At 48.6% G+C, this 25,072-nt stretch overlaps 1 protein-coding gene and 1 non-coding gene across 2 annotated transcripts in view; one reads left to right on the top strand and one right to left on the bottom strand.

The window, feature by feature from the left end:
- The window catches only part of SYT2 (synaptotagmin 2), a 109,029-nt gene that overhangs the window by 11,094 nt on the left and 72,863 nt on the right, over positions 1-25,072 (top strand). The window lies entirely within an intron of this gene.
- Positions 1,779-1,885, bottom strand: LOC122476668. Its single transcript, XR_006295582.1, has one exon. It is a non-coding gene; the product is annotated as a U6 spliceosomal RNA (small nuclear RNA).

Raw genomic sequence — 25,072 nt, 5'->3', positions numbered from 1 at the left:
TCAAAGGCCAAACTATAGTTCTTCCTCTGCAGACTGAGAAAGGAATTCAGGAACAGGGATGAGACAACTCCTTGGCCACTGATTCCAGCGATCGGCAGAGAGACAGAGAACAAGCCCAGAGCCAGGGGACCATGGTTCTTTGACATCACAAATGGAGGAGTGAGCATGACAGCTGTGTCCCCAGAGTGGTTGGAATCAGGGATGGAGATATAAGAGGAGAAGGTCGCTGTCATTTCACCAAGGTTAGGACTAGAGCAAGGGTTGGAAACTGAAGCAAGCAGTGTTTAGTAAGTTCGACATTAGGCAGCACTTTCTTGCTGGTTGCACTGAGACGTGGTAGGCAATCAAGGGGATGAAGAGAGAGTGTCAGAGAGATGTTCCAGAAAAGCAGGGAAAAAGCTTTTCTGAGGGAGTGTTTGTGTGGAGGTGGAGGCAGGAGTAGATAGATGACCTTACGAGGTCTCTCCCTCAGACGAGTCCATGGATCTTTTCTTCCGTTGCCACTGATGTCAGCACTGTCTGGATGTCTGTGAGAGGAAGATGTCAGGTCTTCTTGGAAATGAGTTTTTGAGCATAAACTATCCCCAGTTCACATCTCTCAATGACACATGTGGCTAACTGCAATTGTCACACTCAATCAAATCGAGCCCAATTACACCTTTGCTCTCTTGTCCTGCTGTAATATAAATATGGCTTCTGAGAAGTGTATTAGTTGCTGGCAATATGAAGCTGGGTTTGGGGGCTAAGGAAAGCTAGGTGCTTCATGTTTCAGACCCAGAAACAAGGACTGGAGATGAGCTCCTTGAGGGCATGGGATTGGCCTTCTCAGAGGACCCTGCGGTAGTCCTGTCTCTAAAAACAGGAGGTGGATCAGATGCCATCTCCAGGATTCTTTGTGTCCTTGGGCTTTTTGTTGTTATTACCCATAGTCACAGGCTCTCCATGTGTATGTAGGTAGGGGGAGTATTGCAGTCATCCATGTGTCTGCCTGCAAATTACAAAAGGTCCAATGAAACCCTGCCCCCCCCCCACTCCCAGTGAGGAAGATGCTTGGCATCTTTAATGATTCATGATGTCAGAAAGGCAATCTAGAACATGAAGGATTTCAGGTAGACACAAAGAGGAATTTCTGAACAGTAAATGTGGTTAGACACTGTGACAGAAGAGCAAACAGATGGTGAGATCTCCAAAGAGAAGACAGTCTCTGTGGTGCCTGTGGCTCAGTTGGTTAAGCATCTGACTCTTGATTTCGGCTCATGTCCTGATCTCGGTTCATGGGGCTGAGCCCCATGTCGGGTTCTATGTTGACAGTGTGCAGCTTGCTTGGGATTCTCTATCTCTGTCCCTCCCCCACCCTCTAAGTAAATGAATAAATAACCATTAAAAAAAGAAGAAAGTCTGGGAAAGGGTAGATATTTATAAAGGATAGATTGACCACCAAGATTCTCTCTATCCCAGGGTTTATGAGTGTGGATATAGACATGCTGGAAAGAGTTGACTGTGTACACAGTTGTTATAGTTGACTTGTATTCAATGAGTGCATCACAGCATGGGAGGAAAAGAGGAAGAGGAGGAGTAGGGTGGGAAGGAGGAAGAGGAACAGAGTAATGCTGGACATAATAGGGCTTGGGAGAGTGAAAGTCTCTTCTTTATCAGTGTTAGGATGACGTCTCTGAGGTGAGGGATGGTGTGTGTGTGTGTGTGTGTGAGTGTGAACTCAGCATCAGGAGACTTCCCTTATGAGAGTCAAACCTGCAGCAGAATATACAGATGTCTGCTACCATGTGGGCTGTCCGTGGAATTTGCATGTCATTCTTGTGCAGGGGCCATGCTAATCTTCTCTGTATCATTCCCATTTTAGTATATGTGCTGCCAAAGTGAGCACATGGGCTGTCCATTTAAATTCAGGGTGCTGTGCATCCCTTGCTAAAACAGCTTCTTTGTTTTGTTTTAAGTAGGCTCTGTGTCCAATGCTGGGCTTCAACTCATGACTCCTGAGATCAAGAGTTGCATGCTCTACTGACTGAACCAGCCAGGTGCCCCTAAAACAGCTCCTTGTATGTGATCCATTCACACATGCTGAACGTTTGCTTTGCCAACAAGCCACTATCACTCAGCCTCAATACTGAAGAGAGTAAAGATCTAGGGATATTGTGAAGAACATGGCTTCCAGATTTTTTCAGTATGGACTCCAGTTTGGGGCTCAGGCTAGACTCAACTCCTTTTTAACACAATCCTGACAGTGCTTTTTTAATTACACACACACACACACACACACACACACACACACATCCCTCCTTCCCCCACTTGACTCCAAGAACCACAGAAGGATAACAGTCGTAATTCTGGACTTTGGAGGTATGACCTTGAAAAATCCTGATGCCCAGCCTCCAGGCTTATGGCAGAACCTTTCAAAATCACCCCACATCTTCTAAAGATTCTCCTATTAATCCACATAGTCTCCAAATTTCTCTTGGCCTTCCCTTTGGTGACTTTCATCTTAGAAAGTTTCCCCATGGAAACTTTGAAGCTGACCAGTATAGTCATGTTTTTTTGTTTTTTTTTTCTTTCTCACTTTTAGCTTCTCTGAAAGGACCTGTATCTCAGTGTCTTAAAATCAGGGGGCCGTACCCTGTTCAAGGGTAGGGATAGTACACTGCCCCCTTTCCCACGCTCATATGCCTGTTTATGCCCTTAGAATTAGTCTCTGACTCCTTCATGTAAATGGTCTCCTGGATTATATTATCAACTTCCTCCCAAATCCCCCATAACACCTTTACAATGCTAGAGGCATGTCAACAATGCTTCTTGGCTGCTTGAGAGGGGAGTTTCAGCACCACGGACAGAGCACTGCACTTGTGCGCGCTCTCTCTCCAGACTGGATGGTCACAGGCTAAGTCCTGACTTTCCAATTTTGGAGATAGAGGCTGGGATGAGAAGATAATTGGTGTTGTGAAGAATTGTTATCACTTTTTATTGCCTGCAAGACTCTGGCCAAGCCACCTCTTCTTCCTGAATCCCACTTTTTACTCTATAAAATGAGAGGAATGAATTCCAAATATGCTATGAGCCTGACTGTCTATAATCATCTTTCACAAGAGGTCTTTAAAAGTAGCTTTGACACACATGACCTAGGTTAGGGGAGGTCCAGTTTAGCTTGTAGGTTATAGGAATACATGACCTCGGGTCTTGGAATCCACTGAGTCTCCCAAACTCAGTGACTGGCATCTCCCTCCAGCTTGCTGAAATGTTTAGCACAGGGGCATCTTCCCTGTAATATTTGTTATTCCAGATACCTCATTGCCCACTCCACTTATAGGCAAAATCTTTCCTGGGTTGGTGGGAAGGGGCTTTTGTGGCATGGTGCAGTCTGTTACACAAAACTTAACTGAAGATAGATAGAGTACTGCCATGAAGCTGGAGATGATTAGGCATCCCTGGAGGGGAGGGGCTATGTAGGGATGAGAGTGAAGAATCTAGTCTTCTCTGCACTGGCAGGTCAGCAGGGTGTTAGAACTGAGCCCCTCCCTCACTTGTGGGAGCTGCAGTGGGAGTTCTTCTTACAACAGGAGGAATGGCTGCATAGATTGGCATGGGTCCCAGTGTGGGGGTAGGGTGGGCAGAGACTGGAGGCTCTTCAGAGCCCTGAGGGCTGGGGGAGTCTGCCTGTGATGGTGGGAGAGAAGATAGAGTGCCAGACCATGGCTGTGTCCTTATGTGCCTATAGTAGGGCTACACCACCTTTTCAGCCTCTTGGTTCATCTGAATGGGGTCAGTCCTTTTCTTGAAGGCCCCAGAAAATCCTGCAGACAAAAGAAGCTCTTCTTTTCTATTCTCCAGTTCCTTCGTTTCTCATCTTCCCCACTTACATATTGACCACTATATACTTGACCACCATATATTTCACTAAACTGATAATCCGAACACTCCTTGTTTCCCTGTCCAGGGCACTTAGCATCGGGGAGAATGTGTAACGATCATCCTTTGGGTGATGAGAGAAGCAGCTCAAGCTCTACTTACTGGGTGGAATCACTTGAAACTCTCCATAACTTACCTTACACAAAAGGGAAATTCCAGACAATATTCAGGTTACCTCCTATCTCTTCTTTGGGTTCTTCTCCCTTTAGAGATGTCAAGTGCCTACCGGCTGTTCTATGCTACCCAGTCCTCGCCACTCTTCCAGGCCTGCTAATCTCATCTCCCTTCCCCTAGCCCTGAAAACAGTGCGGTATGTCTTATTCTGCAGCCCCAGGCACAGATTCAAACTGCTCCTCTGCTGAACATGGCACTCCTCCCAACAAAAAGGCATCTGCATGTTGAATAGGCAGTGATGCCTACCCAGAAAAGGCTGGATAAATAACGATGGGATTCCAGGCATGGTGAAGGCTGTTTGAGGAACATATTTAAGGCACTGCTTTCCTGTGTCATTTTTAACACTGGGTGGTTCACTGCCTGCCTTACCAGTGGACAAAACCAGTTCTTGGGAGTGGAGTTGGAGTCAGAGATAGAACAAGTCTCTTGCTTGGCAGAGAAGACTGGTGTTTGCATGTGTGGGTACAATATTCTTGTTGGGGGAGGGAGAATTGGGGGCTAACACTCCGCTAACACCAAGAGTACCCATTGCTCAGGTCCAAGTCCTGAAAACCATTGCCCAAACAGGGAGGTGGTTTGGGGGTGCAAGGCCAGCCTAGAGGAGCAAACTGGGTCCCATAGTCTTAACTGCAGTAAGCCCAAGGCTTTGGTCTTAAAGAGAATTGATTCTACTTCTCATCTCCTACCAGACCCAGAGAGCACAAGATACATGGAGACTAATTTTGACCCACTGTTAGGAAGACAGTCCTTTTTTTAAAAAAAAAAAATTATTTATTTTATTTTTTAAGAGAAACTATGAGCAGGGGAGAGGGGCAGAGAGAGAGAGAGAGAGAGAGAGAGAGAGAGAGAATATCTTAAGCAGACTCCATGCTAAGTGTGGAGCCTGACATGGGGCTCAGTCCCATGACACTGGGATCATGATCTGAGCTGAAATCAAGAGTCAGATGCTCAGCAAACTGAATTATCCATACACCCCCAACACCCTTCAAATAGAGCAAGAATTGGTCTGTTTTGGGTGTAAACCTAGTGTCTCCATCAGTGCCTGGCACGTGGAAGATACTCAGTAAATATTTATGGAATGAATGTTGAAGGATTAGAACTGTCCAGACACTCAGTGGCTTTTCTCAGGAGACACAAGCACCTTGTCCTTAGGTACATTTCAGCAGAGGCCAGGGGCCATTTACCTGTTATGTTGCTGGAGGGGCTCCTGTCACACTGATGGCTTGGTCTTGAGGGTCTTTTCTCCAACTCTGAGAGTCCATGATTCTGTGATTTCTTTTGAAGGAAGGAGATCTTCAGAATGGGGCCAGAGCTGGCCTGGCAGTAGGAGTCTTTATAAGGGACACATACCCGGTACCTTTGGTCCAGCCACCTCTGTGGCATCAACCTGCTGCCAAATATGCTTGTTGAACTTGACAAAGAGAGTGTGTCTATTTCTTATTTCTTGGAAATCCTTACTGTGAGGCTCATGCATTGCAGTCTCAGCTTGGCCTGTGACTTGCTGGACATCTGTTCAGTGGGGTGATATCCATCTGACTACCCGTGCATACTTTTCAGAGGTGGGTCCTCAGTAGGACCCTAGGTGGGCGGGGGGATGGGAGAGATTTCTGGTTGCCTTCGATGGGGAGTGGAGGTAGAGTGGGTGTGGGTCCCAGCTCCAGCTGCTCCCATGCTGTGTCCCTGGCGCTGGCCCTGATGAGGATGAATAATTGATGGTGACTAATGGATCATTGCTCCTGTATGAAATATTCAGCAGGGACCATGGCAGGTTTGTGTAATCAGATGTTTCATGCTGCCCTCCTGGTAGGTGTGGGGCTCCTGGGTTTCCCTGACTCTCAGAATCATGGGTGTGGGGGCACTTCCCTAAAGAGGAGTGAGTTTTGTGCAGAGGGTCCTGTGGGGCAACCTTCTCAGGGTGTACTTTTACAGGGGAGGGGGCAGAGGCCCATAGTCCTTTATTCTGGACTTGCCTGCTTTATGGGGTGGCTACACTGTCCAACATTCAGAATGTTGGTGAATGACAGAGAGGATGGTTAGGGGTAAACAAAGGTGCAACATGCAGCCCCTGGGATATCTGAGAGGGCATGGTGGGATGCTGATGGTGGATGGAGGATGGAGGGGGGGGAAGCTGTCCCCTCCCACAATGCTCCCTGCCTCTTGGGTACTGAAAACAACCCTGTAGAATGGCCCTATTATGCAGGTGAGTGAGAATGCTCCAAGGGGTTAAATGATTTGCCTAAGATTGTACAGCTCTGGGGTTGTGGAGCTGGGCCCCTCCCACAATGCCTCTCCTTAGAGGTGTGTCTTCAGGAACAAGTCTCTTGGCCCTTTCTCCCCGTCCCAAAGCCACCTTGTTCCCTCCTCCCCTTCCCCACTGACCATGTGGGGAATGATGTCATGGGGATCCCGGGATAGAATTACAGCCACAAGCAGCTGTGCCAAGAAGGCTGGCTGGTCCCCAATGGGGGATGGGATGATGGGAGTGGCTGTGTGTGTGTGTGTGTGTGTGTGTGTGTGTGTTGGGGAAGTGCCCCTTCTGATCAGCTCAGTAGGGAGGAGAGTAAGCCCCTTGAGTATACCAGGAATTCAGGGAGGAGAATGGCCAGATTTGCAATGGGGGCCTGGCCCCATGGTGCGGCTGAAGGGAGTGCCTTCCCATGCTGAGCCTCAGCCACCCTATCAGTGGGTGGTGGCCTTCCTGGAGCTGCTCCCAGGAGCACTGAACCTTCTGTGAAGCTCCAGACCCCAAACAGAACCTCCAAATTCTGGCTCCCATTTGATCTTCCTCCTTTCCCATGTCTCCCATCCCCACCAGAAGCTGGACGAGGGGCCACCTGAGGACACGGCTGTGAGATGAACAGCCTAACTCAGCCCGTGCTCCTGAGTTCTGAAAGACCCCGAGGACAGAGATGGGGCCAGTGCCTCTGGCCACCCGTTTCCAAGTCTCACAGGCTCCTCCCCCATTAGGAAGTTCTTCCGGCTTCTAGTCCCATGCCCTCCTGCCGCAACCAAGTGGATCCTCTTGTTCTTTGGGTCTGCAGTTCTCTCCCTCCAAGGTCTCATGTAACATCACAGGCGTGGGAGATGGATGAGTAATGCTTGCTTAACAGAGGGGAAAACGCAATTCAGGATTTTGGGGTTAGAGCCAAATCCCTCTGTAGCTATCTCTCATTTCCAACCTGACACATTTCTCCGCTCGATACCTGGGCGCTGTCCAGGAGGCCAAATCAGAACATCTAGCAGGACTATTCCCTGCCTCATGTAGACCCTTGACTGTGTCCTCCCATGGGCACAGCTCAGAGCGTTATAATGACAGGATCATCCTTGCTAAGGAATGAGGGAAAACCTCAGTGGGCTTTTACCACATCCCTTCATTTCACCCTTCTGACACTAGGGGTGGAGGACAAGGAGTGAGGTCACTATGGCAGATTGCATTTGCCCATTTTACGGTTGGGGAAAGTGAGACTCAGCTTGCCAGAGTTCACACTGCGGTGGGAGTATGAAAGTGTGTTTGGTGTTCCGCTCTGAAATCCAGCCCCTGGGTACAGGGAACGCCAGTGACCAGGAAGCCAGGCTCTTGCCTGCGAGAAAGTTATCTCTGTTTTCTTGGCCTCTGATGCAGGAGGGGCCCTGGCTGACCAGATGGGCTGCAGCATGGAGCAGGCCCACGCTGCCATCTGGGGCACTGTCCCTATTCCATTAATATGCCCTCAGAACTGTGATGGCTGGAAAGACTATTCTTGCTTCTTTTAGCTTCAGTTCAGTGTTAGGTGCAAAGGACTTGGCAAATAGGAAGGCGCAGGGGAGGAGAAGGAGAGCTTTCACCCTCAGGTTCCTAGAGGGAAATATTAATGGTGCAGAAGAGGATGTATTCTTTTATTTATTTATTTATTTATTTATTTAATTTTTTTTTCAACATTTATTTATTTTTGGGACAGAGAGAGACAGAGCATGAACAGGGGAGGGGCAGAGAGAGAGGGAGGCACAGAATCGGAAGCAGCCTCCAGGCTCTGAGCCATCAGCCCAGAGCCTGACGCGGGGCTCGAACTCACGGGCCGCGAGATCGTGACCTGGCTGAAGTCGGACGCTTAACCGACTGCGCCACCCAGGCGCCCCGAGGATGTATTCTTTTAAAAAAGAAACAAACAAGGCTGTTTCTCATAGAAAACAGCCCCCTTCCTTGTCAGAGCCACACGTGCCTTTGGAGTTACCATCACAGGGTTCCCTCTCCAGTGCCCAGTCGAGAGGAGACCCCCACTCACAGAGTTCCCTTCTCTACTGAGTTTTCAAGCTCAGATGAAGGTCTACAACACGCCCAGCCCAGGGCTAGTCTTGGCAGAGCCAAGGGTTCCTCTCTGCCTGTGGGCGACGTGGTAGAGATTCAGACTAAACTCCCATGGGGGTGAAGGAAGTGACAGGAGACAGCAACAGAAACCTGTCACACAGATGGGGGCACTCAGCGTCCGGTGGCTGGAAGCTACGCAATACAGCCTTTTGGAGTTTAAGGCAAGGGAACCAAAGGCTGCACTGTTGGGGGCCTGAGGACCTCCCAGAGGAGGACACTTCCATTGGAAACACACCTCACTGGAGTCTTTGAGAGTTCTCACTCATTCATTTGGCAAGCATTTTCCTGAGTACCCACCAAGGGCCAGGCACTCTGCTGCGTGCTGGAGATACAAAGATGCTTAGTGATGACACAGCCCCTGCCCTCCATGGGCTTACAGTCCAAGCACACAAACAAGTAATCTCAGTATAGGAAGGCAAGTGCTAAGATAAAATTATAGGGTACAGTGGCGTAAGAGAGGAAGCTGTCAATTCTGCTGAAGGGACTCAGGGAGGACTTCATAAAGGAGAAGCCTGAGCTGGTGCTAGAAGAAACATCGGGCATTTTCCAGATGGACAAAGGGAAGATCGTCATTTCAAGCAGAGGGAATCACAAGAACGGAGACTTGGAGGTGGGAAGTATCCTGGAGGGACTTGAAGGGCTGGGGAGGAGGGCAAAAATACTGGGAGGCGGGCAAGGAGAAATGAGGCTGGAGGGGAACAGGAAGCAGCCACCCTCAGAAAGGCTGTGAATGCTCAGTGGGAAGGATGCAGGTGAGAGAGGAGATGTGCACTCCAGGATCTCACTCTGGCAGGGCACAAGGGATGGCTTGGAGAGCGTGACAAGAGACAGGAAGTTTGGGACCGCTGGGGTGGCTCAGTCGGCTAAGTGTCGGACTCTTGATTTCAGCTCAGGTTGTGATCTCTTGGTTCTTGGGCTTAAGTCCCAAGTCTGCACTGACACTGCGGAGCCTGCTTGGGATTCTCTCCCTGTGCCTCAACGCTGCTTGCGCACTCTCTCAAATTAAATGAAGAAACTTAGAGAGATAGGAAGCTAGGGTTGGGGACTTGTTAGGAATGGTGGCCTTACAGGGTGGTGGACGAAGGGACTGGTTGGAGCAGGAGCCATCTCTGCCTGCCCACGCTCAGCAGAGCGTAGGGAATGGGTGTCAGGGTAACTTGTCCTTGGCTCCTTTGGGAACCTGGAAGTGTGAGGCCCCTGCCCCAGACCATGCCTTTGCTTTCTCAGGCCAGCAGAGTCAGAGGCATCAGGACTCCACCTTCAAGGAAGAAAGAGAGAAGTTGCGGCCTGTTTTCCTTGCGACCCTATCTGTCTGTCTAAAGTAGGGGTGACAAAGAGAAGACAGGTTAAAGCAGGAAGGCAACAGGGAACAGCTGTGGACCACAGCACTAATGAAGGCCAGGGTCAGGACCCCTGGGCCGATCCCCTCTCTGGTGGATGTGCCTGGCCCTGCCCCAGAGGGCCTCTGGCACTTACCCCCAGGAGGGCGAGACCTTGTGCACCTGTGTGCCCCATGCGCGGACCCCACGGGACTGTTTCCCAGTGATCTCATTCCCTCGCCTCACTTGCGGGGAACATGCCTGCTAGCAGTGTGAGCCTGTTTCCCTAGCTAATGGAGCTGGGGAAATGTGCATTCATTTTTCCCCTGAGCTGTGACAGACAATAGGAAATTTGCCCTGAAATATGTATCAGTGTGGATTGAAATAAAACACTCAGTGTATTTTGCAACAGAGCATTAACAAGGAATAATGTGGGGATCTCACCCGGATACCAGCTTCAAAGGGTACATTTCCCCCAGACTTTCCTCTCTGTCCCTCCTGAGCATCCCTTTGCGTGTGGGGGGTGGGTTGACAGGGAGAGATATATGGGAAAGGAGCCGTGGAGGGTCAAGGACTGCAAAGTGCCAGCGGTATCGGGAGACCTGAAACCTTGTATTTCTAGAATGATGGTGAGTTTAGAAATACAGAAGAAAGAATGAGTATGTTTCAAGCTCTGGATACCTGGGCCTGAATAATTAAATTGATTCTCTGCATCGCTGGTGGAATTCATGTTGGTGTGAGCAATGCGGTGTTAGGATGGAGACCTGGAATGGAGGGTGGGCACTGGTGCAGATCGGGTTTTTCTCCGCACACCCCACTTCTGTTTCTCATAACCTGTAAACAGACTGTACCCAGCCAGCCAGGTGAATGGGAAATGGCTCTATTTTAGTTTATTTTACTCCTTAGGAGGTAAAAGTACTGTTTGTTCAGGCAGTTACTTCCTCAGCAGGTGAGTTTGCCAGGAGAGGGCTGGATTCCCAGAGCTTGATTCTGTCAAGGGCTCGGTCTCCCTCCCAAGGTGGGACGCCCCCAGGATGCCGCTCCCTTCCCAGCCTCTGCGGCCTTCTCTTCACGCTGCTGCCCTCATCCTTTCCAGGCTGGTGTCCTGGCAGGGCTGGGCTCCTGGTCACTCCCCAACCCCCACCCCCAGCCCACTGCTACATTAATGTTCCTAACATACCTTTTGAGCATATCCCTGCCAGCCCCACTCCCACTCAAATGCTGTTTCCCGGAGGGTGTCGAGGTGCCAGAGGGAGGGCTTGGGTGTCAATGCCAGGAGCAGGTGAGCTGGTTAGAGGTGGGTCAGCCGGGATGGAGAGCTTTGTCAGGACATCATAGCTCGGGGACAGAGGATCGGCTCTGCAACATGTCAAGAAATATGTTAAGTTCAGAAGGGGCCAGAGGAAGGTTTCACTACCAACTGAGACCCATTACATCAGGGGGCAAGGGGTAAGTAGGGGTGGGGACACTCAGGGGCAAATTCCTGTGGACAGGGTTCTGCATATGCTCTCTTTTTAAAAACCATTGACTGAAATATAAACAGAGAAAAATGCACAAATCGTAAGTGTATAGTTGGATGAAATTCACAAAGTGAACACACTTGTGTTACCTGCAGCCGGATGAAGAGAGAGACAGACCATCGCCAGAACCCCTGAGGGAGAAGGAGAAACGCCTCATTTCCCCAGCCGTGGCTTCGAGAACTATAGATTAGTTTTCAAACTAGAATAATACTTTTCAAAACGCACTCGCTTGTGACTGTCTTCTTCCACTTAACGTTGCTTGTGACATTAGCCGGGTCGTTATCTGTACCTGGAGATTGTTTCCTCTCATTGCCGTGTCACACTCCATTATGACAACGTACCTCCATTTATTTGTCCAGTCTATCGTTAATGACATTTTGATAGTCTTTAGTCTGGGGCTGCGATGAATAGGCTGCTGTGAACTTACTTCTGTATGCCTCCTGATAAACACATTCTCTTGCTGAGTCATGGGGCCCGTGTGTGTTTTGTTTTGTCATCGAAGGCTGTGCATTTTCCAAAATGCTCTTGCCAATTTGCATTCCCACCAGCGGTGACGGCGGATCACTGTTGCTCCGTGTTGCCAACACTTAGTACTTTCTGTCTTTTTATTTTAGCCGGTCTGGTGGGCGTTTATGGTGTCTCCTTTTGATTCCAATGTACATGTCCCTGATGCCTGAAAAAGATGAGCTTCTTTCCGTGTACTTGTTGGCCACTTGGATATCCTTTTTTAAAGTTACTACTTAAGTTTTCACTCATTTTCCTCCCAGGTTGTCTGCCTTTTTTTGTTGATTTTTGGGCATCGTGTCCACCTCTGAAGGCCCAGGCCCTGGTCCTTCACTTGTGCTTTTCTTCTGAAAGCAGAAGAGCTGGGGTGGTTTGGGAAACCAGGGTCTGGCTGGTTAATTGCATATTCCCTGTTTTCCCTCGTCATTTACCTGTGGGATTAAGTTTGTTGTTCGGCTAGTGTCCAGGCTTAGCCCCACATCAGCTCTCTGGCTTTATCTCTCACTCCTCCTACCCTCAGAAACCCTGGTGGGGTCAGACTGGACCACACCCCGGCCCCAGATCTCTGCTTCCCACCTCCGTGCCAGCGCTCAGGCACGGTCTTCACCTGGAATGCTTTCTAGGAGCCTTTGGGGTATTCAAATCCATGTGCTTCCCCAACCCCATTCAAGGTTCAAATGCGATCCCCCCTCTTCTCTGATGCCTTTTCCAGCAGCAAGCAGCTCACCTCAGTCCCTTCCTCCTTGACGCTTGGCTTTTCATGTCTGTTTGCCTCCTTTGGCAATTAATTATATTCTGTCTTGTGATACCTCTTCTTTTTTTAAAATTTTATTTTTAATTTTTAAAAATTTAGATCCAAATTAGCATACAGTGCAACAATGATTTCAGGAGTTGATTCCTTAGGGCCCCTTACCCATTTAGCCCATCCCGCCTCCCACAACCCCTCCAGTGACCCTCAGTTTGTTCTCCATATTTATGAGTCTCTTCTGTTTTGTCCTCCTCCCTGTTTTTAGGTTATTTTTGTTTCCCTTCCCTTACGTTCATCTGTTTGGTATCTTAAAGTTCTCATATGAGTGAAGTCATAGGATATTGGTCTTTCTCTGACTAATTTCGCTTAGCATAATACCCTCTAGTTCCAGCCACGTAGCTGCACGTGGCAAAATTTCATTCTTTTTGATTGCCAAGTAATACTCCATTGTATATATATATATATACCACATCTTCTTTATCCGTTCATCCATCGATGGACATTTGGGCTCTCTCCATACTTTGGCTATTGTGGATAGTGCTACTATAAACATGGGAGTGCATGTGTCCCTTCGAAACAGCACACCTGTATCCCGTGGATAAATGCCTAGTAGTGCAATTGCTGGGACATAGGGTAGTTCTATTTTCAGTTTTTTGAGGACCCTCCATACTGTTTTCCAGAGTGGCTGTACCAGCTTGCATTGCCACCAACAATGCAAAAGAGATCCTCTTTCTCCGCATCCTCGCCAACATCTGTTGTTGCCTGAGTTGTTCATGTTGGCCATTCTGACAGGTGTCAGGTGGTATCTCATTGTGGTTTTGATTTGTATTTCCCTGATGATGAGTGATGTTGAGATACCTCTTCTTATCTTGCGTTATTTTGTGGTTTAGCTTTTTGTGTGTTTAGGCCCAATCTCCCTGAGGTGGTGGTGGCTCTGTGTTTCCCTCAGTGCCTGGCACACTGTGGGTGCTTATTTGAGCCAGGAAAGGGGAGGGGACAGTCAGAAGTCAGGTCACAGGGTGACCTGGTTGAGCTCCCTTTACCTTCTCTGCCTGCCCACATGTCCCATCGCTCAGTCAACCAACACGCCTTTTCTATGCCTCTGCTAGGTGCCGGCCCTGTGCTGGAGGCTGGATAGAGACGTAGCAGTGAGTAATATCTACCATGCTCACTGGGGAGACAAGACAGGGGCCCCAGAGCTGCGGAGGGGTGTTAGAGACATGTGGGTGGGGTGATTCTGGGTGGAGTGGTCTGAAGAGACCAGATTGAGAGGCCTGAGGTCACTGCCAGGCTGCCCCACATCCTCATTAGGGGGGACTATGATCAGAAGGCTCCACAGTTGACTGGTTGATGGGGGAGCTGATGAGGTTCCTGTCCCAGATCTGATCCCCACCAAGGCTCACAGCTGCTCCCAAGAAAGCAGCGTCACTCCCCTGTGCTTCATGCACCCCACTTCCCTCCTCACACGGGAGGCTGTGCTAGGAGATGGGAGGGCGGCCTGTTCTGCTCCCATCTGAGCCCCCGGAAGGGGAGTGGAGGGGGAGCATCCGAGGCCATTGCCCTTGTGGCTGAAGATCCTACTCTGGTCTGAAGGCTTTTCTCAGCCCTGGAGACTGCCGGGCTTTCAGTGGGACCTCTTAGAGATTTCACTTAACATTTCCCGAGTGCTCCTGTCTGCCGGCCGCGCCTGGAGAAGTTAAGGACCCTGCTCTGGGGATTTCTCCTGTTAAATAAGACGAGACACCAGTGGGGGAGGCGGAGGATTGTCTGCAGCGGCCAGCTCGCACTTTTCATCTCCTGTTCCGGGGACTCTTCCTCTAATTTGCTCTCACCCTGTGGGGCCCCTGGGCCTGGGAGGATCCTGCTGGGGGCCGCCTTGGAGTTAGACCAATGGGTAGAGTTAGCCCAATGAGCTTCAAGAAAGCTCCAAGGGGGTTGGGCAGCGAGGGAAGGTGGGCTCCCGGTTCTTGGTGGCCATGGCCTGGGAGTGTGTGTGTGTGTGTGTGACTGGAGCTGGGTGTGGCCAGGAGTCAGGCTGGGACATGGCGGTGTCACAGGACCTAACACCTCGCTGAGGCACCGGCTAGGCTGTATTGGCTCTGCTGGTGGCACCCGACTTTGAGTGACATTATGGCCACCTTGGAGGCATAACGGTGGGCTCCAGGCACCAGAGCGGGAAACGGAACAGCTGTTTTGCCAAGAGCTGTTCTCTTTCTCCTCAGGTCACCGAGAGCATAGCCCAGTGCCATTTGCAATGGGGGCGGCACTTGTCACTTCCGTGGAGCCCACGGACATCCACGTGCTCACTGAGGAGAATGGATTGTGCCCCCTCTCTGTCTACATGGCCCCTTGGTGGTTTGTTTCAGGAATTTGCTTGTTGGACAACACTAAGTGTGTGAGCTAGCTAGGGCTTCAGTTCCCTGGGAATGTTTTTAGATGGAGAGAAGCAGGGAGGTGGGGGGCGAGGAAGAAGCTGAGAATGTGTAGGAATAACGCAAATCATGTGGTTAAGTAGGATTGGGGGTTACTTTCCCTTTCTCCTCTTGGGCACCTCCCTCCCCACCTTCTTGTTCCATCACTTATAACAGTGACACATTTCATCACCAACTGCTTCTACATAATGAAAGAATCATTCACAAAGATTCCATAGGTAGGACAGGGAAGGTCCTGTTGCTATATATATACCCCCTAGAGGCAGGAGCTTGTATGTTCCGGTTTCCTATTTCAGCAACAATTACATAAATGGCCCACATTAATTAGAATCCTCTGAATTTTCATGTCTGATTCTTGGAAGCTCCAGAGTTAGCCAAAACGTATGGAGCCCCAACTAAGTAGAGGCACTTAGTGCTGGGTTCCGGGACACAGAGATGATCGCCATGGTTCCAGCTCTCAGAGCACCTGTACCCCTGGGAAACTGATACACAAGACATTACTTCAGTTCAGCAAGATGATGTCTGGAAGGGTAGAAATACTCAGCATGCTAAGGAGGATCTGCAGGTGGAGGTGACATCCCGTAAATGTTTCGAAGAAGTGGAGGTCGCTTGTTGAATAGAGTGTCCTAGGTGGAGGGAATGACACAGATACAAGTAGAAAGGTGTGATTAGTGCTGAGGGCTTTCTGGGGTATGGGCTCAAGTGGGGACCTGGTTGGGGATGAGGCCAGATCATGAAGGGCCCTGAATGCCAGGCTGGGGAGTTTGGATTTTATCCCTTGATGGATAATAAGCAGGGGTGTGATAAGACCAGACGTGCATTTGAGAAACTTCAGTCTGGCAGAGATGTGATTCCTGATTTTCAGGGGAGCAAGGCAGAAGACAGGGAAAGCAGCTAGGAGATAATTGTGGAATCTAGGTGAGAAATGATGAGGGCCTGGGCCTCTGGGAGATGGAGTCTGCATTTGAGAGCTAATTAGGAAGAATCATGCACCAGACCTGATAACCAATTATAAGCGGGAGGCAGAGGGGAAGGAGGCTAGGGTGATCCCCAAGCCTCTGAACCAGGCGATGAGTGAATGATGATGGTGCTGTGTGTTGAGAAGGGAAAGGGGAGAGGAAGGATGGGTTTAATTTGAGGGATGAGAATGAATTTAGCTTGGGACGGAGTGAGTTTGGAGTGCCTCTGGGACATCTGTGTGGAAATTACCAATAAACAGCTGCCAGTGTGAGTCTAGTGCTCAGGAGAGGAGGGGGCCTGAGGAGGAGACGTCAGGGGAGGTGCAGGAGTGGGGCAGGGAGGGAAGGCAGAGAAGGGGGTAGGGATGTCCTCCCCAGTGGGACAGGCATGGCCAGGGAGGCGGGGAGCTGTTGAAGTAGAAGAGGAGATGAGTGTTGCACCAGAGCCAGGGGAGAGGGGGTGAAGGGGGTGCGGGTGTTGTCAGATGCCAGTGAGATGAAGCAAGTGCCCTGAGAACTGGCACTTCAGGGGCCCCTTCCAGAGCCAGATTGTGTCAGATTATAGAGCCAGTGGGTCAGCGGTGGGGAAGAAGGGGAGTGTGAGGACCAGGACGGGTGACAGTTTGTGTTAGGAAGAAGAGGTTTATGCAGATAGCTGGAGGTTGTGCATGTGTTGAAATTTATAAAGGGAATAAACTTGAGCTTATCTGTAGATGGAAGAGGCAAGGCAAGTAGAAGATAGATGAGTCACTGGGGAGAGGTGAGGAGCAGGGCCCTGGGTGGGGGTGGGGGTGTGTGTGGGGAGAAGGGCACAGGAAGACTGTCTTCCCCTGGGAGACTGGGGCAGGGCAGGGAGGCAGCCCCGGAGCTGGAGACTGAATTGGAATCCCAGAGGGAAAGGATAACAATGAGAGCCATGGGGACAGTGGGGGAGAGGCAGGGAATCCAGGGAGCCTCAGAATGAAAACAAAAAGAGTGGAAGAGGTTGGAGGCTCGTTGAGAGACACAGTCTCAGTCTCCAAATCACAGACTCTATACCGGGTTCATACAGATCGTAGACTGGATTCTTAAAAGGTTGCCACATTTTTTTTTTTTAATTGGCTTTGGAAAACTAAAATAGCAGAAAAATATGACAAACATCCATTTTCCCAGAACAGCTTTAAGTGTTTGTCAGTCTTTTTTCCATGTGTTTAGAAACAATACAAATAATGTATGCACACACCATCTTTTATGAAATATGTGCATGGGTGGAAAACAGATGAAGCTAGAATCCCCTCCGGAGCATCACCGCCAATCTCGCTCCCAGGCTCCCAGTCCACTTCTTCGAAGGCACCCATGAGGATTTTGCTGTGCACACTTTATAAGCCGTGTAGTGTTGGGTTTTGGGTGTTGTATCAGTTATCTGATACCACAGCCTACCTGGTGATACTTGATAAAATGACTGAGAACAGACAACAAGCCCAAATTAGTGGCTTAAAACAACCATCATCTACTTTGCTCAGACATCTGAAATCTGAGCGGGGCTCAGCAAGGATGGCTTATCCCTTCTCCACATGGTGTCGGCTCCACTGAGGCCTGGAGAGTCCATTTCAAGATGGCCCATTTACAGGGGTACCTGGCTGGCTCGGTCCATACAGCATCCAAGATGGCCCATTTACATGACCAACAAGCTGGTGCTAGCTGTAGCTGGGAGCTCAGTCGAGGCCGTGGGTTGGGGGCCTGTGCTCCTGTCTATATGAGCCCCTCCATGGCTTGCTTGAGCTTCCTCACAGCCTGGTGGCTGGGTTCCAAAAATAAGGGTCCTAAGAGAACAAGGTAGAAATGCATTACATTTTTATTGCCTAGCCTTAGTCACCTAGCATCGCTTCTGCCATAATTTATTGGCCAAAGCAATCACAGAATCCACCCAATTTCTTTTTTTTTTTTTTTAATTTTTTTTCAACGTTTATTTATTTTTGGGACAGAGAGAGACAGAGCATGAACGGGGGAGGGGCAGAGAGAGAGGGAGACACAGAATCGGAAACAGGCTCCAGGCTCCGAGCCATCAGCCCAGAGCCTGACGTGGGGCTCGAACTCACGGACCGCGAGATCGTGACCTGGCTGAAGTCGGACACTTAACCGACTGCGCCACCCAGGCGCCCCAGAATCCACCCAATTTCAAAAGGAGGAGACACAGACTGACAGACATCAACTGTCTGTCAATGTCAAAGTCACGTTGTAAGAAGAATGTGTTGGATGGGAGATAACAATGTGCCACAAGTGTGTGTAATACTTTTACCTAAACAGAATTTTATAGTCTATATTCTTTCACTTGCTTTTCTCGCTCAACATCATGTTGTGAAATTTAGAACTGAACTTACTTTTTTTATGCACTTTGTGGCTGGTGTTCAGGTTCAAGCAGTGAGGGAGAGCCGTTAGCAATATCATGGGTCTAGTTTCAGCATAGCCTTCTACTGTTAAGGCCAAATGCTCGCCTGGTGGAAAGCTCCTGTTTTGGTGAGAACTGTTCTATCTGAACACTGAGCCTGGTTGTCTGTTGTGAAATGCCAGATTCACACCACTTGTTCAAACATAAGTCTCAGCAGGAAAAGGCAAAGAGAAATATAATCAGCCAATATGAATTGAGGGAGGGTCTGTCTGCTAGAAGTTGTCAGGCAGGCAAAGAAATATAAGGCCGGGTTTTTGCCCTTGAGAAACTGGTAATCTGTTGGAGACAAGCACCCCCTGGGTGGTGAGGTTTGAAAATGGAGTTCAGAGGGTGAGATTGGCATGGGTTGAGAGTTCGGATCCGGCTTTGGGTGGGATGTTCTGCCCCGGGCTCCTGCAGGCCGGGATGGTTCTCTCCCAACCTCCTGTTCCCAACACAGTGAAGGCACCCGGCTCCATAAATGCATGTTGAATGCAGAACACAGGACTTGAGTCAGTGGCGGAAGGGAGGGAGATGGACATCCCATGGCAGGGGCCGTGGCCTGGGCACCTGGGCCGGAGTGACAGTGAGTCACCTGCCTGGCTGCAGGAATGAGAAAAGCAGTGGCCTTGGAGAAACTGGCCTTTGGAGTGAGTCGGGCTGGGATGGAACCTGGTTCTGACACTTACTCATGGGATGACCAGGGACAAGTTATTGTCTCCCCATCTGTAAACTAGGCAGACTGGTAGCTGTGCAACCGGCCGTGAGGACTAAGAGAGAGGACACAGAGCGTTCAGTATAGGACAACACACATAGCTCCTGGTATGAGCATGAAAGAGGTTAGCAATGATGGCCATGTGGGCGAGGGCCAGGTGACAGGTGGCCTGAACCTCAATTGAAGAGCTTTAATTTGGCCCATTAGGTGTTGTTTCAGATTTATCAACCTGGCTGGGTGGATTGGGTAAAGGAAGTGGGGGAAGGTGGAGCCGGACCAGCCAAGAGGCCATGAGAGAGGCCCATTTGGGCTTCAGCGAGTGAATATGTTTCATCCTAAAAGACTAGAAGTCCTTTCTGCTCTGCGTTCAGGATCTCTAGTGATGACAACTACAAATTAATATACTGTATACACTTTGGGTTTGAAAGTGCAAAGTGCAGCCTTTACCTGTGCTGCTTCAGCTCGGCCGTGCCTGTAGCTCTCAGGATCCCTTTGTTCAGGCCCCAACTCAGCTACATGGGCTGGTCAAATACTCTTGGCTCACTATGCTTTGCGTTCATAGTCTGGGCATAATTTTATGTTTTTGATAATTTATTATGTGTCTGTAAGCTCAATGAGAGTAGGGCCTATTAGCATGTCTCCAGGGTCTGTTAGAGTGTCTGGTAGGAGCTCAGTCAATAGCGGTTGAATGGATGACTGTACATTAAATATATGGTAATACAGACTCATTCTAATTCATGCGCCCAATGTCCACAGGTAATCACCGCATCTTATTTTTCCTTATACATATCACATGGTTGCACATGTAAAGTCCTTCATTCAACAGATACTTACTGAGCCACTCCTAGGTGCCAAGCACTGCATAGACATGAACAAGAAGGCGGTGGCCCCCTCTCTGCAGCTTACATTTTGGTGGAGAGACAGTCAACAAGGTAAATACACGAACAAGATAATTTCAGGTGGTAGTAAGTGCTCTGAAGAAAATGAAAATGGCGATATAATGAGGAGTGACCTCTCTAAAGAGGAGACATTTGAGCTGAGGCAGGTGCCATGGACTGAATGTTTGTAGTGAGATTCACGTTGAAACTTAATCCCTAATGTGATGATGTTGGGAGGTGGGACCTCTGGGAGGGGACTACGTCATGAGAACAGAGCCCTCATGAATAGGATTAACGCCCTTCTCAGGGAGACCCCTGTGAACTCCCTTGCTCCTTCCGCCATGTGAGGACGTAGTAGAAAGACAGCCATCTATGAACCAGGAAGCAGGCCCTCACCAGACACCGAATCTCCCGGCACTTAGATCTTGGGCTTCCCAGCCTCCAGAACTGTGAAAAACAAATGTCCGATTATAAGCTACCCAGTCTATGGTATTTTTATAGAAGACTGAACAGACTGACACCTCAGGTGGTGAAAAAAGCAGTGAAGGGCTCAGAGCAGAGCCTGCAGGCTGGGAATCCCCAAGTATTACGATAGAGGCCAGCATGGTAGGTGGAGGAAACATTGGTGAGGCTGGTGTGACCAGAGCAGGGCGGGAAGGGGTGCCAGCCGGCAGCTGAGTGAGGTCAGTGTGGTGGGCAGGCTGGACCATGCAAGGCCTTTAAGATCAGATTAAGGAGTTGGAATTTCATCCTAAGCACACTGGGAACTCTTGAAGAGTTTTAAGCTGAGGAGAGATCATGTGGCTCACTGTTTAGGAAGAATCCTCTGGAGGCGCCTGGGTGGCTCAGTCAGTGGAGCGTCCATCTTCAGCTCAGGTCGTGATCTCACGGCTCATGGGTTCGAGCCCCGTGTTGGGCTCTGCACTGCCATTTTGGAGCCTGGAGCGTGCTTCAGATTTGTGTCTCCCTCTCTCTCTCTCTCTCGGCCCCTCCCCTGGTTGTGCTCTCACTCTCAAAAATAAATAAATAAACATTAAAAATAGAAAAAGAAGAATCCTTTGGTTGGTAATGGATTGCACTCCCACTGGTTGTACAGATACAAGTGTGTGGCTGGACATGCACGATCATGATGTATACACACTATCATTTGTTAAAGCTCATCCTCCTCTATTTGTATATGTATCTAGATAACATCATATTACACAGATTTTCATACTCTTCCATACAGATGTTCACATGCTCGAATATACCATGCCAACATCTGGGTGTATGCATAATTAAATACACCTGTGCTCTCCCATCATTCACACAAGAATACTCACACAGTAGTCTGCCCACACAGGACTTCCCATGGTACACGTAAATTTCACGTCCATGTAAATGCACGTGCGCACATTCACTCCTACCCAAAGTCAGCCAACTCTCGCCGCCCATCACCCAAGCAATCTCATCCAGGTTTCTAATGGCAAATGAGATCAGAACTCTATGAGGAATTGTCCTCTCTGTTGAGCATGAATGTGCTAAATAAATCTCCCTGCCTCGAATAAATCTTGTACAGATGTAGAAAATGCATTAAAGCCTGAACAACTAGAGGTGGCTGGAGACGGTGGTGGGAACAGAGTAGTAAATCTGTGAGGGGCGTGCCAGCAGCGGGGGCCTCTCCAGTTGCCCAAGAGCAGAGAAGGGGGCTGGAAGTGTGGGCGAGTCTGCTTCCTGGAGGTCACCCCAAGGTAACTGTGGCCTCCTTCCCTGGGTAACACATCCTGTCAGCTGGTGCCGTCTGGACCTCCCCCAAGGATATGGGTAGCGTAGGTCTTCATGATACACAAACATCCATGTCATTTGATCCATTTGGCGAGGAAAAGCACTCATTGAGTCAAAACTCAGTTGTTTTGAGTTTGTTTTTGGAGTATCTAGACAAAACATCCATGTAGTTTTGGTTTGTTTAGGCCTAATTTGGATACAGATTGCTGGTTCTTTCCTGGAAAGTAACTGAGGTTTCAGGCCCATGGTTTTATAATCTTGTTTGGGCCCTTTGCACTTACTTTTTGACTTAACCTGTTCCAACGATGAAGCTGACCTGCCACATGCCACCCCCAGTCTTGTGAGATTATCCTGCTGTTTATTCCGGAAGACTTCTGATTCCCATCTCTAAGCAAGATGCCCAGTTTTTGCCGCTGTGTGCTGGATCATTTCTTCTGATCGATACCCTACGTCATTAATTTCCTCCTCACCTGTGTTAAACCTGTGGTGAAACCTGCCCGTTGAATTCTTATTTTTGGCTATTATATTTGTCAGTTCCAAGCGTTGCATGTCATTCTTTCCAAAATATCATATGGTACTTTCTATAGCTTTTGGGTCCCTGCTGAAATTTCCCAGGTTGGCTTTCTATTGACTTGATCATAGCCAACCATGGTTCTGGAATCAGCATCTGCTAGTCATCACACCTGGAGTGCCTGTGGGTCTCTTTCTATTATCTGTTGTTCCTGCCTGTTCTCATTCAAGGTGTCTTGTTTCCTTGCATGTCTGATTTTCTTCAATTGTGTGCTAAGCACTGTATTTGACAAATTGTATGCTACCTTCCCAGGGAGAGGAGTTTTTTGTTTTTTTGTTTTTTTGGTTTTTTTTTTTTTTTTTTTTTTTTTGCTTCTACAGGCTACCTGGGGGCTTTCCTAGGGCACAGTACCTTTTTTATTTATTTATTTATTTATTTAATTTATTATTTATTTATTATTTATTTATTATTTATTTTTATTTATTTTTTATATATATGAAATTTATTGACAAATTGGTTTCCATACAACACCCAGTGCTCATCCCAAAAGGTGCCCTCCTCAATACCCATCACCCACCCTTCCCTCCCTCCCATCCCCCATCAACCCTCAGTTTGTTCTCAGTTTTTAACAGTCTCTTATGCTTTGGCTCTCTCCCACTCTAACCTCTTTTTTTTTTTTTTTCCTTCCCCTCCCCCATGGGTTCCTGTTAAGTTTCTCAGGATCCACATAAGAGTGAAACCATATGGTATCTGTCTTTCTCTGTATGGCTTATTTCACTTAGCATCACACTCTCCAGTTCCATCCACGTTGCTACAAAAGGCCATATTTCATTTTTTCTCCTTGCCACGTAATATTCCATTGTGTGTATAAACCACAATTTCTTTATCCATTCATCAGTTGATGGACATTTAGGCTCTTTCCATAATTTGGCTATTGTTGAGAGTGCTGCTATGAACATTGGGGTACAAGTGGCCCTATGCATCAGTACTCCTGTATCCCTTGGGTAAATTCCTAGCAGTGCTATTGCTGGGTCATAGGGTAGGTCTATTTTTAATTTTCTGAGGAACCTCCACACTGCTTTCCAGAGCGGCTACACCAATTTGCATTCCCACCAACAGTGCAAGAGGGTTCCTGTTTCTCCACATCCTCTCCAGCATCTATAGTCTCCTGATTTGTTCATTTTGGCCACTCTGACTGGCGTGAGGTGATACCTGAGTGTGGTTTTGATTTGTATTTCCCTGATAAGGAGCGACGCTGAACATCTTTTCATGTGCCTGTTGGCCATCTGGATGTCTTCTTTAGAGAAGTGTCTATTCATGTTTTCTGCCCATTTCTTCACTGGGTTATTTGTTTTTCGGGTGTGGAGTTTGGTGAGCTCTTTATAGATTTTAGATACTAGCCCTTTGTCCGATATGTCATTTGTGGATATCTTTTCCCATTCCGTTGGTTGCCTTTTAGTTTTGTTGGTTGTTTCCTTTGCTGTGCAGAAGCTTTTTATCTTCATAAGGTCCCAGTAATTCACTTTTGCTTTTAATTCCCTTGCCTGTCGAGTAAGAGATTGCTACGGCTGAGGTCAGAGAGGTCTTTTCCTGCTTTCTCCTCTAAGGTTTTGATGGTTTCCTGTCTCACATTCAGGTCCTTTATCCATTTTGAGTTTATTTTTGTGAATGGTGTGAGAAAGTGGTCTAGTTTCAACCTTCTGCATGTTGCTGTCCAGTTCTCCCAGCACCATTTGTTAAAGAGGCTGTCTTTTTTCCATTGGATGTTCTTTCCTGCTTTGTCAAAGATGAGTTGGCCATACGTTTGTGGGTCTAGTTCTGGGATTTCTATTCTATTCCATTGGTCTGTGTGTCTGTTTTTGTGCCATAGGGCACAGTACCTTAATTCAAGTTCAGGTCTTAGGTTTCTTATAACCAGAGAGTGAAAAGTCAGACCTGAAGCCCATCCCATCTCATTCTGCAATGCATTTAAAGGATGAGACTGTAGTTGAAAATAATAGGTAGTTCATCACAGTCCCATTTTGGTGGGCCCTGGGTGTTGACTTTTATTTCTCTGACCCAGGGGGGCCACCATGGGTGCAGGGGTGCCACACTCCATTTCTCAGTGGTATTGTCCTGATGGACAAATGACTAGGATGGGGTCCCGGAGCTGTGAGCTTGTCCCAGGCAAGCAGGAACAGTGATACTTCTCTCCAGCTCTGAAGTCACAGGTCACGGGGCTGACTCTGGTCTCCACTCTTCCCCAAACTTCTTTTAGCTTTTTTTCTGGAGTCAGGGAGGATGGTCATGGCTTTGTTTCTGAAAGTGGGGCTCCTCTTGTACCTCGTTCACATGCGTACTGGTTGAGGGCTAGTACCTCTGTCACTCCTGTTGTGAAGCCATGGGGGACAAGTGAAAGGTGCCTTTATGTTTTGTTGATCTGACTGCTTCATGAGGCCAGCTGATGTCTTAGGGAAGTGAAGAGTCACCTAGCACAACTGCTAGGTTGCCTAGATCAGCACTGACCACATGAACAGGCACAGGCTCAGTTGGCCTCTACATCATGGAGAAGCCTTGGTATGGTGCACATTTAGGGTCCAGAAAGGGAGGGAGAGTCTGTGAAGGGAAGTCATGTTGAAACTTAGCTTCCCCATCCACAAGCCATTGAATACACTGCTTCTTTTGTTTTATCAATGATACCTGGGCTGACTATGGCTTCTTCAGAGCCTCCATTGATCAAAAAGATGAAAGAACTGGGACAAGGATTCATTTTAATGCAGAGCAGTGACCCAGGGCTGCCAGGGGCTCTCTCCTTTCATTCTGCTTCCTTTCAGCTGCCTTCAAGCATCAGGTTGTGAGAGGGTTAAGTTGCCCATCACTTCCCATCCAGGCTGTTCAG

This window comes from Prionailurus bengalensis, chromosome E4, assembly GCF_016509475.1.
Source record: "Prionailurus bengalensis isolate Pbe53 chromosome E4, Fcat_Pben_1.1_paternal_pri, whole genome shotgun sequence".
Taxonomy (NCBI): domain Eukaryota; kingdom Metazoa; phylum Chordata; class Mammalia; order Carnivora; family Felidae; genus Prionailurus; species Prionailurus bengalensis.
This window is presented reverse-complemented; position numbering and strand designations above follow the sequence as displayed.